The 11,223-nt window shown below is 37.5% G+C and overlaps 1 pseudogene; it reads left to right on the top strand.

Annotated features, from left to right (window-relative positions):
- Window positions 1–4,943: 4,943 nt before the first annotated feature.
- On the top strand, window positions 4,944–7,281 carry LOC148213841 (uncharacterized; annotated as a pseudogene).
- Window positions 7,282–11,223: the final 3,942 nt, after the last annotated feature.

Genomic DNA, 11,223 nt, shown 5'->3' with positions numbered 1-11,223 from the left:
AAGGTAATACAATTGGGGTAATTGCAAAGGCAAGCTAATTTGTTAGTAGTGACAGTGTAATCTACCCTCCTTTAGCTCCTATTGCTCCATAAAACCTGTTGTTTCTCCATTAGGTGGTCACCAGGTTAGTCATACGCAAGGGCTTTGAATTAGCAGGCCAGCTGATTTTTTTTTCTTTTTTGCCTCCCCCCCCCACCTTTTTTTTTTTTAAAGTGGAAATACAAGTGTGGAATGAAATATTCTAGAGATCTTTAACAGAAAAAAGGGGAAAGATTAACATGTAGTACATGTAAATACAACTGTCCTTTCACAAATGTGTTTCTTTGGGATGAGATAAAATGAAACATGCTTTATGCTGTATTAGCAGAGCATTGTACAACCCACATTCTAGAAAATATTTTTCACATTCTAATTCATAATTGATTTAAAAAACTTATTTCAGCTGGGCATCTTTTGAGACCACGATTTTGAAAGAACTAGAGAAGATCCTCATCAGTACAATGGGCAGGACAAATATGAAAAACTTCTATGGAGACTGCACATTTAACATTAAGCTTTATGAGATGCTAAAGTGTTCTTTAATTTAGGAATCTGCAAAGATTGCCATCTATGAAGCTCATTATAACATTTAGGTCTCAGTCTAATGTAATGTGAAGGGTAGCTCTGAAGTTAGTTCTGTTCTGAATGGCCAAAGAAAGACTGGTGTGCAAATAAGCTATGTTTTATCCATGTAAGTAGCCTAGAATTGTATGCCATTCAGTTGACTTCGACTGGAGTAGCTTATACTCCTAGTGAAATAAGAAAACAAATTAATTCTGCTAAATCAGGTGGAATACATTTTTTCATAATATAAATAAATAAAACATGAATATTTGACATCAGTAAATATAAAACTTTAAACTACTCCCAACTAAATTATTTGACACATTCTTAATCTATGAGAGTTTGTAGCTCAGCAGTGGGATACATTCTTTGCAAAAAGTCCAAGTTTCAATAACCAATATGTCTTTTAAGTGTGTCTTGATATGCAGAAAAATGAAGCTTTGGGGGCCATGACAGTTACTGGTTCATGACTGAAGATCGAGCTGCTCACAAAGCCCAGGAACAGAAGTTAATAGAAGAGCTGGCAATCCAATTCGAACTATGGCTAACTAGAAGATGTTATCCTACTGATGATCAGTCTATACTTGCTGCACAAAGTGCTAGACTAACTTTTCTGTTGCATTTTTTATGTAGCCTGTCATTATGGTGCAAAATTTATAAAGCTTACTTTACAAACGCATTGTATGCTACAGTGTGAAATGAATTTCAACTGTGGTTAGGGTTTCCCCCCCCCAAACTTTATTCTTCCTTCATACCCAAAGGGAAACCTTACATCTTCAAACATTTCTGAAGGTTAAAACAATTTTTGCTGTATATCTCTCTATTCATACCAATATCTTTTTTCAATAATGTTTGCAATGGAGAGATTACCTGTGCATGCACATTGCAAACCTTCCACTTTTTAAAGACAGGCATGTCATTCATTGAAGATGAATGCTCCTTCTGTTTTCAAGGGAAGGAGGGACAATATTGAAAAGTGAGAAGTTTCCTATAACCATTTTGAAACTTGACTTGAGCTATTTAAGTTCCTGATGAGCTTTTTATGCCATTTCAAATCTTAGAAACAAACCATAAATCACATTGACAACTTTGGCCCTTTGAATTCTATCTGTAATATAGTACAGTAGTTACAGCTTTGTACTTAGAATGTGAAGATTCACATTCAAATAATTAAACAGTTAGGAAGCTGGTGGGGTAATCTTGGGACAATCGCTCTTCTTTAACAGTGCAGCTGTTATGAATTTAATATGGAGATGAGAACTGAGTCCTTTGGAAGTAACGTGGAATTTCATTTTAATAAGTTAACCTTTAATTTCATGGAATCTGATCAAAATAGGGTAGTCATATGTCCTACTGAACAGTAGGTATAGTGTAACTTCTATATAATAGGCTGTCCAAATCCAATTTAATCCAATTTAATAATTGGGAGTTATAAACAGGGAGAGCAGAAACTTGGACGTTGCCCATCATGATGAGAACAGACGTACCATTTGGTTACAGATTTCCCCACCACAATGACAAGATAGAAAGAAAGAAAAACACAAGATTCTAACTGTGTCTGATACATTTTTGATAGTAATCTGGATTTTTTTAAAAAATCAGAAAGATGAGCATTAGCTAAATCCTGCTAGCATTCAGCGTACATAGATCTTTTAGGAATGAAAAACCCAATTTTATTTCCAGGTAGATCAGTGGCAAAATTATTTTACATGTCTACTAGTAATACGCATGTCTTCTTTTTACATTCTATTATTATTTCTATTTGAATATTAGAATTACTTCCAATAATTAATTTTAATAGCTAATTATAATTTTCCATGCACACACACACACACACATTCAAGTTCTGCTATGCTGCCTCATTGTGGCAGCGGGAAAGGAGGATGTTGCTGGGAGGGATGAGCAAAGAATGCCAGAGTGTGTACACCAAGAGTATATATTCTCAGCAGGGTCATCCAAGGTGTGAAGGTCATCCCAATGACCCAGATAAAGCAAACAGACAGCAGCAATATAAGAGGATGCTGGAGGCAGATGATCACTTTTGTGACACCAGCAGAGGCAAGATTTCATACTGCGCAGGAGTACGCAATGGTAAACCATTTCTATATTTTACCAAGAAAACCACATAGATAGATAAAATCTATCTGGATGATGGGCCCCTCAGGTTGGATGGCACTCAACATGCTACTGTGGAAGAGCTGAGAACCTTTCGGAGTCCAATGGTGTTTATGGCATGGCTACAATGAAGCCTTCAGAATGCCTATTTGCTGATGTTGCCGGGCAGGAAAAGAAAATCTGAAGCTGCAAAGACAGAATACAGTGAGAAAATGGAACATAAGAAGAATGAACATGGGAAAGCCCAACACAGTAAAAAATGAAATAAATCAACTACACATTGACATCTTAGGCATCGGTGAATTAAAATGGACTGGAATTGGACACTTTCAGTCAGAAGATTATACTGTTTATTATGCAAGATACAAAAAAATTAGAAGGAATGTCACTGCTTTCATAGTCAGGACAGATATAGTAAAGACAATATTGGGTACAAGGCAGTCAATGACCAAATAATATCAATTAGACTTGGCAGACAGACTTGTAATATGAAGGTTATCCAAGTTTATGCTCTGACTGTTGATGCAGAAGAAGAGAAAATTAACAAGTTTTATTGTCAGGTTCAATTAAAAATGAACAGAACCTGCAAGCAAGATGAGCTGCTTGTGGTTGGAACAGAAATTAAGCAGGAGAATGACTTATCCGTTTCTGCAAATCCATTGGTTTCTTTGCTGCTAACATGGTCTTCAAACAACAAAAATGAAGCTTATATGTATGGACATCACCAGATGGAGTATACAGAAATCAAATTAACTATATTATTGGACCAAAGAGATGGAAAAAATTATAACAACAAAAATATGGCCAGGGGCTAGCTATGGAACAGACTAGAAGGTGCAGTAAAAGTGCCTACATAGTAATACCAAAGAAAGGAGACTTAATTGGTTATGTGAACTATTGCACAGTAACCTTAATTTCTATGTTAGCAAAATATAGGATGCTTAGGATCATCCAATGCAGTTTGCAGCTCTACATGGAAAGAGTGATGTCTGATATTCATATTAGTTTTAGAAAAGCTGGAGGAACAAGAGCAATTATTCCATATGAAAGCTGTATAATTGAGAAAGCCAAAGAATATCAAAAATAAGTCAGTATGTACTTCATTGATTACAGAAAGACCTTATGTTGTGTCAATCACGTCAAGCTGCAGAACGTCTTTAGAAAAAAAGGGGAATCTTAGAATATCTTAGAATATCTCACCGACCTCATGGAAAACTTATACATAGGACAGGAAGCCACAGTCCAGATAGAACATGGAGAAAAAGACTGGCTGCAGGTTGGCAAAGGAGTGAAACAAGGTTGTATACTCATCCCTAAAACCTATATGCAGAATATAAATTGGGGGAGGCTGGATTGGAAGAAGATGAGCATCTGTTTAAAACTGGAGGAAGAAGCATCAATAACCTGCATTATGCAAATGACATTACTTTAGCAGCTAAAAATGCAAATGATCAACAAGCTCTAGTAATGAAAGTAAAGGAGCACAGTGAAAAAATGGGAGTTAGATTAAATATAGAGAAGACCAAATGAATGACAACAAGTACAGCAACTAGCCTTAGAAATGACAATAAAGAACTGAAGATGACTGTCAACAGTAAAGTAAAAAAATATACTGCAAGTGACTGCTGGCTCCTTTACTGTTGATGACAGGCTACTCCATAGGTCTCCATTACAGTATTTCAAAGCATTCCTCTGCAAGTCCAAATAATGATTCTTTTTCAGTCCAAACCTTGTAAATGATCAGACTAAAAAGCCACAATAAAGCAAATCTGTAGCTACACCTTTTTCTCAGTCAGAGGCAAAGTCCAGAGACTTTCCTCAAAAGATGAGTTTGAGACAGTATTTCAGATGGCAGAATCTCATGCAAGTGTCCCCCAAAGTGAAGTCAATTTCCAGTTCCACGTTACTTTAAGTGGGGCTGGCAGTTAAGAAGGAACACAAAACATGAGTCTTAGGAACTGATGGAATGGCTGCTAAAGTATTTATATTTTTATAGGTATGAAGCTGCACTCCATATACCGAAGGCTCAGCTCCTCAGCTCTAAGAGGTTTACATGCTGCTGGGATGTTGTTGTTGTTACCACTACAAATGGCAAAAACAAAACAAAACAATCATTTAAATCCACAAGGTGACTTTTATGATTATGGGAACATTAATTATTATTATTATTATTATTATTATTATTATTATTATTATTATTATATTAATAGTCTGATTGATTACCATGTAGTTGGAACCTCAGATGTTTGGAAACAACTGGTGTCAGTAAAAACATTAGAATGTTTATAGAAAAAATAATGAAGCAGTAGAAGACATAATTGTTGGTTGGAAATGAAAAAATTTGGGCTTGTCAACATTAGGAGAGGCATCTTCCAGGCTGATTCATTATCACCCTTATTATTTGTCATTGCTACGATCCCACTTTCAGTGAGTTTGAAGAAAACAATTCTTGGCTATCAAACAGCAAAAAATGTTAATAAAATCTCACATTTGCTTTGATCTGAAGCTTTATGGAAAATCAGGAATCAAAATCCAATCATTGACAAATACCGTAAGAATTTTTAGCACAGATATAGTAATGGTATTTGGCCTAGAGAAATGTGCTTCAGTAGCAATAAATTGGAGTAAAATCATGAACAGTAATGGAATTGAAATGCTGAATGGCCAAACCATTAGGAGCCATCAGGAGGAAGCCTACAAGTATCTGGGTATTTTACACCTGGATAACATCAAGCATGAACAAGTTAAAAATTTATTAGTAAAGAATACATCCAAAGAGTGAGAAAAATTGCTAAAGACAAAATTGAATGGTGGAAACACCATCAAACTTTACTCACAAGTATCCAAGCCAGCATTCCAGCTGCCTGGGATAATTGAGCCATTTTGCATTTTCAAGGATGTGCCGACATCCAGAGGTAGCCTCACCCCCACCCAGGCTCTCCGCTTAGAAAGGCAAATGCCAAGACAGACTGGGGAAAGGTGTGTGTAAGAGGAAACGTGACAAGCAAACAGCCTACAGACAGGGAAGCGGAGGCGACATCTGAAGACTGGCAGCTGTTACAAGCAGGCCAGAGGACCATCGTTCAACTGCCAGGACCACAGGTTGTAGTGAGCTGCATATCCTGGTGGGACTCCGGCCTGGAGCTTGGAGCTTTGCTGGGAGCAAAGAAGAACAACCCCACTGAAGCAGCACCTCCTCTCAACTACTGTAAGAACACTTGGAAAAAGGCAAAGGTTGTATGCCTCTTTATAGACTTTATAGAATTAATGTATTTATATAGACTTTATAGACTTTATAGACTTTTGCTTGAACTAAGTATTAAAGGACTGTGTATTGAAGGCATAGTTACATGGCAACATCACCTTGCAAGCCCTAGAAGGGTGGAGAGCAATCGTCTGTTGTTGGGGGAGGTGTGTGCTGCAATAAAGCATTTTGTACAGATTTGCTATGCTGTTGTGTGTCCAGCCCTTGGAAAGCAAAGGACCCTCACACGCTGGAATTATGAACTGGACACAAGTTGAACTGGACAGTTTGGACTGAAAAACAAGAAAACTGATGACTATTCATTATACATTACATCCCCGTAGTGATATTGATAGATTATACTTGCCCCACAGAAATGGAGGCAGAGGTTTACTTCAAGTCAAACAAACTATTGAAGAAGAAAAGCATGCATTGGCTGATTATATAAAAAAACATTCAAGAATAAGCACTGATGCAAAATTGGAACTTACTGAATGTACAGGAAACAAAACATGAATATCAAAATAATGTAATAAAAACACGAACAGAATGCTGGCAAGGAAAAGCATTGCATGGTCAATTTCTACAAAAGAAAGTGGATAGAGATAAAACCTGGCAATGGCTTACAACAGGAAGATTAAAAAAAGAAACTGAAGGCTTGATTTTGGCGGCTCAAGAGCAAGCTATTTGAACTAATGCAATCAAGGCCAGAATTGAAAATGATCAAATGATTCAAAGTGCAGATTGTGCAAAGAAGCAGAAGAAACAGTAGATCATATATTTAGCTCGTGCAAGAAGACCACACAAACTGATTACAAACGATATAACACAGTTGCCAAAATGATTCACTGAAACCTCTGTAAAAATTATCATGTGCCAGTAATGAAAAATTGGTGGGAACATATAGTTGAAAAAGTAGTTGAAAATGAGCAGGTTAAAATATTGTGGGATTTCGAAATACAAACTGATAAAGTCTTGGTGCATAGCACACCAGATTTAACTGTGGTTGAAAAGAAGGAAGTGTGGATAATTGATGTGGCAAGATCAGGGGATAGTAGAATAGAAGACAGAGAATTGGAGAACATTACAAAGTATCAAGATCTGAACACTGAAGTTGAAAGATTATGGCATAAACCAGCCGTGGTGGTCTCAGTGGTTATTGGCACACTGGGTGGTATACCAAAAAACCTTGGACGGCACTTAGAAAATCTCGCGTTGACAATATTTCCATCTGTCAATTAAAAAAGGCCACCCTGCTTGGATCTGCAGTATACTACACGGATACATTACAACATCATAGGTTCTTGGGGAGACTTTGATGCAAATGAAGGCCAGCACCAGCTACAGAACTGACAGCAGTGATTTCTCATTGTTGGGTATATATAATAATAATTTATGAAACTTGCATGCCGCCCAACTCTCAATGACTCTGGGGGCTCACAACAATTAAACAAAAAAATTGCAATAAAACAAAAAATAAAGGGAAAAAAAAGATGAAAGTATGGTATGCTTTAAATAGATAAGTCCAGGGCTGAGTGCCCAGTTTTACCTAGAGATGCCAGGGATTAAGCCTGGACTGGCAGTATGCAAAGCATGTGCTAGACTATTCTTCTTTTTGGAAGAGAATGCTAGATTTTGATTTGATATATCAATATCGTTATGCCTGTAAGAATGATGAGCTCACCAAATGTTATGCATCTGTTTCTTTCACAGCATTTATCATCCACCCTAGTCCTGAAGGACAGTTTCAGATGTCGTGATATTTTGCTCTGTTTCCACATCCGACTGTGAACTGTTTAAATTGGAAAACATTTAATTGAGTATTTACATTTAATTGAACATACATTTATGGAAGTATTTTATCATAAAATGTGCTTTTTTGTTTGCATCTGCTGCATCCTTTGAGCTCAGAACTGTACTATACACTTTCTTAAAAAGTTAATAATATACAGGATAACTGTCTTTTCTTTTTTCTTTTTTCTCAAAATGTTTCCAGGCGAGCCAGGATATTAGCTAGAGGCAGGCATGTCTCTCTTACTGCAGTATTGTTTTTGATTGGATGAGAGATTTAAGAATGGAATAATGAAATGAAAGCAGAACTTAAATTCTTGGCCATAAAAATAAAGCCTGCTCACAGATGCCTGCCTGCCATCCTGTCTGGTAGGTTACTGTTTTTTAAAAACAAAAAGCAACACAAACACATACACACACACACATCATTGCTATGGGGAAGTTAGAGTGTTTGCATGTATGTTGTTTTGTGCTTGATTTTGCGGGCTGGTAATGCAGAGATGTGTGCATGTGAGTATGACAACCCTATGAGGTAGATTGGATCAGGAAACCACCTCCACAGGACTTCTGGGGAAGAAATGGTGGACTGAAGATGGCTCTGCAAAAAGCAGAGCCAGTCATGGTGGCAGAATAAAGAGCTGGCAAGTAGACCAGCTCTCAGAACAAGAAGAGGACTTGAGACTGTCTACAAGTGCTCCAGACAGCTACCCCTTGCGAGGAGACCACAAGACAGCAGTCTCCAGAGGGTTTGGAGCTCTGGGAGACGAGGGAATAGCCATCTTGTTCAAACCATGGTCGATGCCTTTGAAAGGACACTAAGTTTGCATACTTCCTTTTCTAATCACTTTCAGAAATTGCTTGTTCGCTGCTTTTCAGCTATTAGGAACCTTTGGCTTGACAAGTTTGATTTTAGAAAATTACTGATGGATTAAGGGTCCAAATAAATTTGAAGTAAGATTTTGGAATTAATTATAAAGAATCCTTCCTGGGGGAAAATGCTTTTGTTTGAATTCTTAGACACTAGAGGGAACTAGTGGGAACTAAAGATTATAACTAAAGGAGAAGAACACTCAAATTCAACTTACAATTACAGAATGAAGCAAAATATTTTAATATTGGGTATATTGAAGGATATTTTTGAACAATGGACCCAGAAGCTAATTTTAAGAGTGTCTGCCTCTATAGGTAGACTGTTAAACACAGTCTGTGAAAGATGTTATGAAAGAGGAATAAGCTTTACCTGACAAGATTGGGACTGATCTGAAAGTGGATTTACAAATGACAGGCTACAAGAATGACATGGAAAAAGATGTTACACTGGACAATCCTGCAAGCCTAATTGTGCTTCTCCTCCCCTCTCTCTTAAATCCCAGTGAATCAGGGAGGAGCCTGCCCAAGTCTCTTCCAAATACTATCTTGTTTCCTGGGACTTAAGAAATGTTTCAGCCCTCTTTCCTTATGTAATGGTTCTTGTCCATTTCCTTCAAGGTCATCTTCCTGACACTAGTACATGCGTGCATGCAGTTCTGCTCTTTCATAGTTCAGGTTGTAATGAGTTACTATTGCTCCAAAAATTTTTCATGCAAATTCTTATGTCATTTTGAGCTTCTGGGGACATTTAAAAATGCCAAGACTGAAGGTTCTGTGTTGTTTTAAGTTTGTTGGTTAGCAAGTTCTGTTCTTTCAGTCCTGGGCTACACTAAATTTCTGTTATTTAACTTTTCTAACTCAGGTCTGTATCTATGTAATTGATTCTTTTGTCCTGTGAGGATGTTTATCTTTCCCAGTTGTAGAGCTTGGAGTAGTACTGTGTTGTTGTTGCTGTTATGTTGTGTCATAATTTCTGTTTATGAATGGGAGAATTAGTAGTACAGTTGTAGTACAAACTGTTTTTATCTCTCTCTTTTTTTTTGAAACATGAATGACAATCCATACAATATGATGGGTAGGTTGCTGCTACTCCTCCTTTCTAGAGAGGAATATGGCACACATACAGTTCCTAAGTTTTGTAACTGCTAAGTAAGTCCAAACTGAAATAAAAGATATCAGCTTTCTTTGTTCTATAATAATATGATGGCTGAGGGGCTCAGCAGGTATTTTGTTTATGTTTTAATAAAGTAAAAGGTTTATCTGTAGAGCACTGGGGCAGATTTGGGACGGGGATGTTTGATAATATATTTAGTTGGTCCTTCAATTCTCTTGTGTGGGAGAGGGTGTGTAATTAAAAGAAAAAAGGAAAGAAAGATCATTCCATTGACCAATTTTACTGCAAGTTGAGTTCTGGTAGCAGTCAGCTTAGATCCACCCTTGAAACCAAACACATTTTCCATTTCATTTCACTCTTACTACTATGGCATTTACCACTATGGACCTGATGCCTGTTTCATGGCCTATAACTTGGATGGAATAATTATATCAGCTTGTTCTTTCATTAATCATACTTCCTAAGAAACAGTTAACAATGAAGTACTTGTCTGCTAGAGGAAGGGATAACATACTAGGGCCATAAGGACAGAAGGACATATTGAAACTTAAAAGCAACAATACCACCACCGTCTATGGGCAGATTATGGGGTACAGGTCTGGGTTTCCAAGTCTGGGAGTGTCTGCAGCGACTGCACACATTAATAAATTGAGTGCAAATGGAGGAGGAAAAGTTGTCCAATAACAGCTGAAGTGGCCAGAAAAGAAACATATGGTGCACTGCAGCAGTGGAAAAGGATACTGTTGTGGCTAGCAGGAGGAGAAGATGGTAATAACACAAGGAGGAGTAAAGAAGAAGGAGACTGTGGCAGAGGTAGCAACACAGAGGAAGCAAATAGCAGTGGGGGAGCTCTCAAGACATGTCGCTTGGGCTCTTTCAAATCTAACATGACCTTTGTTCATGATAATTACATCTGATACTCCAAGATCTGAAAAAATGATCTGCAAAATGAATAATTGTCTCCCAGCTTGCATAACTCTGCATTTCTTATGTTAAATTTAATCAGTCTATCATTTAATCAGATAGTCCCTTGGAGGTAGCTTTTGGGAGCTCTTCTTTATCCTTCTCTCTCTCTCTCTCTCTCTCTCTCTCTCTGTGTGTGTGTGTGTGATGTGTGATAGATCAAGCCTCTAAACTCAGTTGGAGACCTAATAGGGCAACACAATGCCAGGAATCAATGGGATTGCTAGAATCATCAACCATAAGGGGAGGTCTAATTCCCACCGCAGCTGAGATAACTTTCCAAAGTGCTGAATACCCAAAAGCTCCCTTTGACTTCAGTACTTCTGGAAAATTAAACCAGTCCTTTTGAAAGAAAGCAGAAAATGGCAAATCCAAACCTATTTTCTGTTCAGAGTTTTAGTTAGACAGGATAACAAGGTCAGGAGCAGCAAGGGTCCCATATCATACAAGCAGTTAACCCCCTGATGTGAAAATATGGCATAAGCAGAATATGCTAACAACAAAGCAAGATGAATTGATTTGA

Source organism: Python bivittatus, unplaced genomic scaffold (genome assembly GCF_059951505.1).
Source record: "Python bivittatus isolate LINGU-HERP-01145 unplaced genomic scaffold, Pbiv_v1 ctg000850_np1212, whole genome shotgun sequence".
Taxonomy (NCBI): Eukaryota; Metazoa; Chordata; class Lepidosauria; order Squamata; family Pythonidae; genus Python; species Python bivittatus.
The sequence above is the reverse complement of the archived record's forward strand: the minus strand, read 5'-3'. Positions and strand labels throughout refer to the sequence as shown.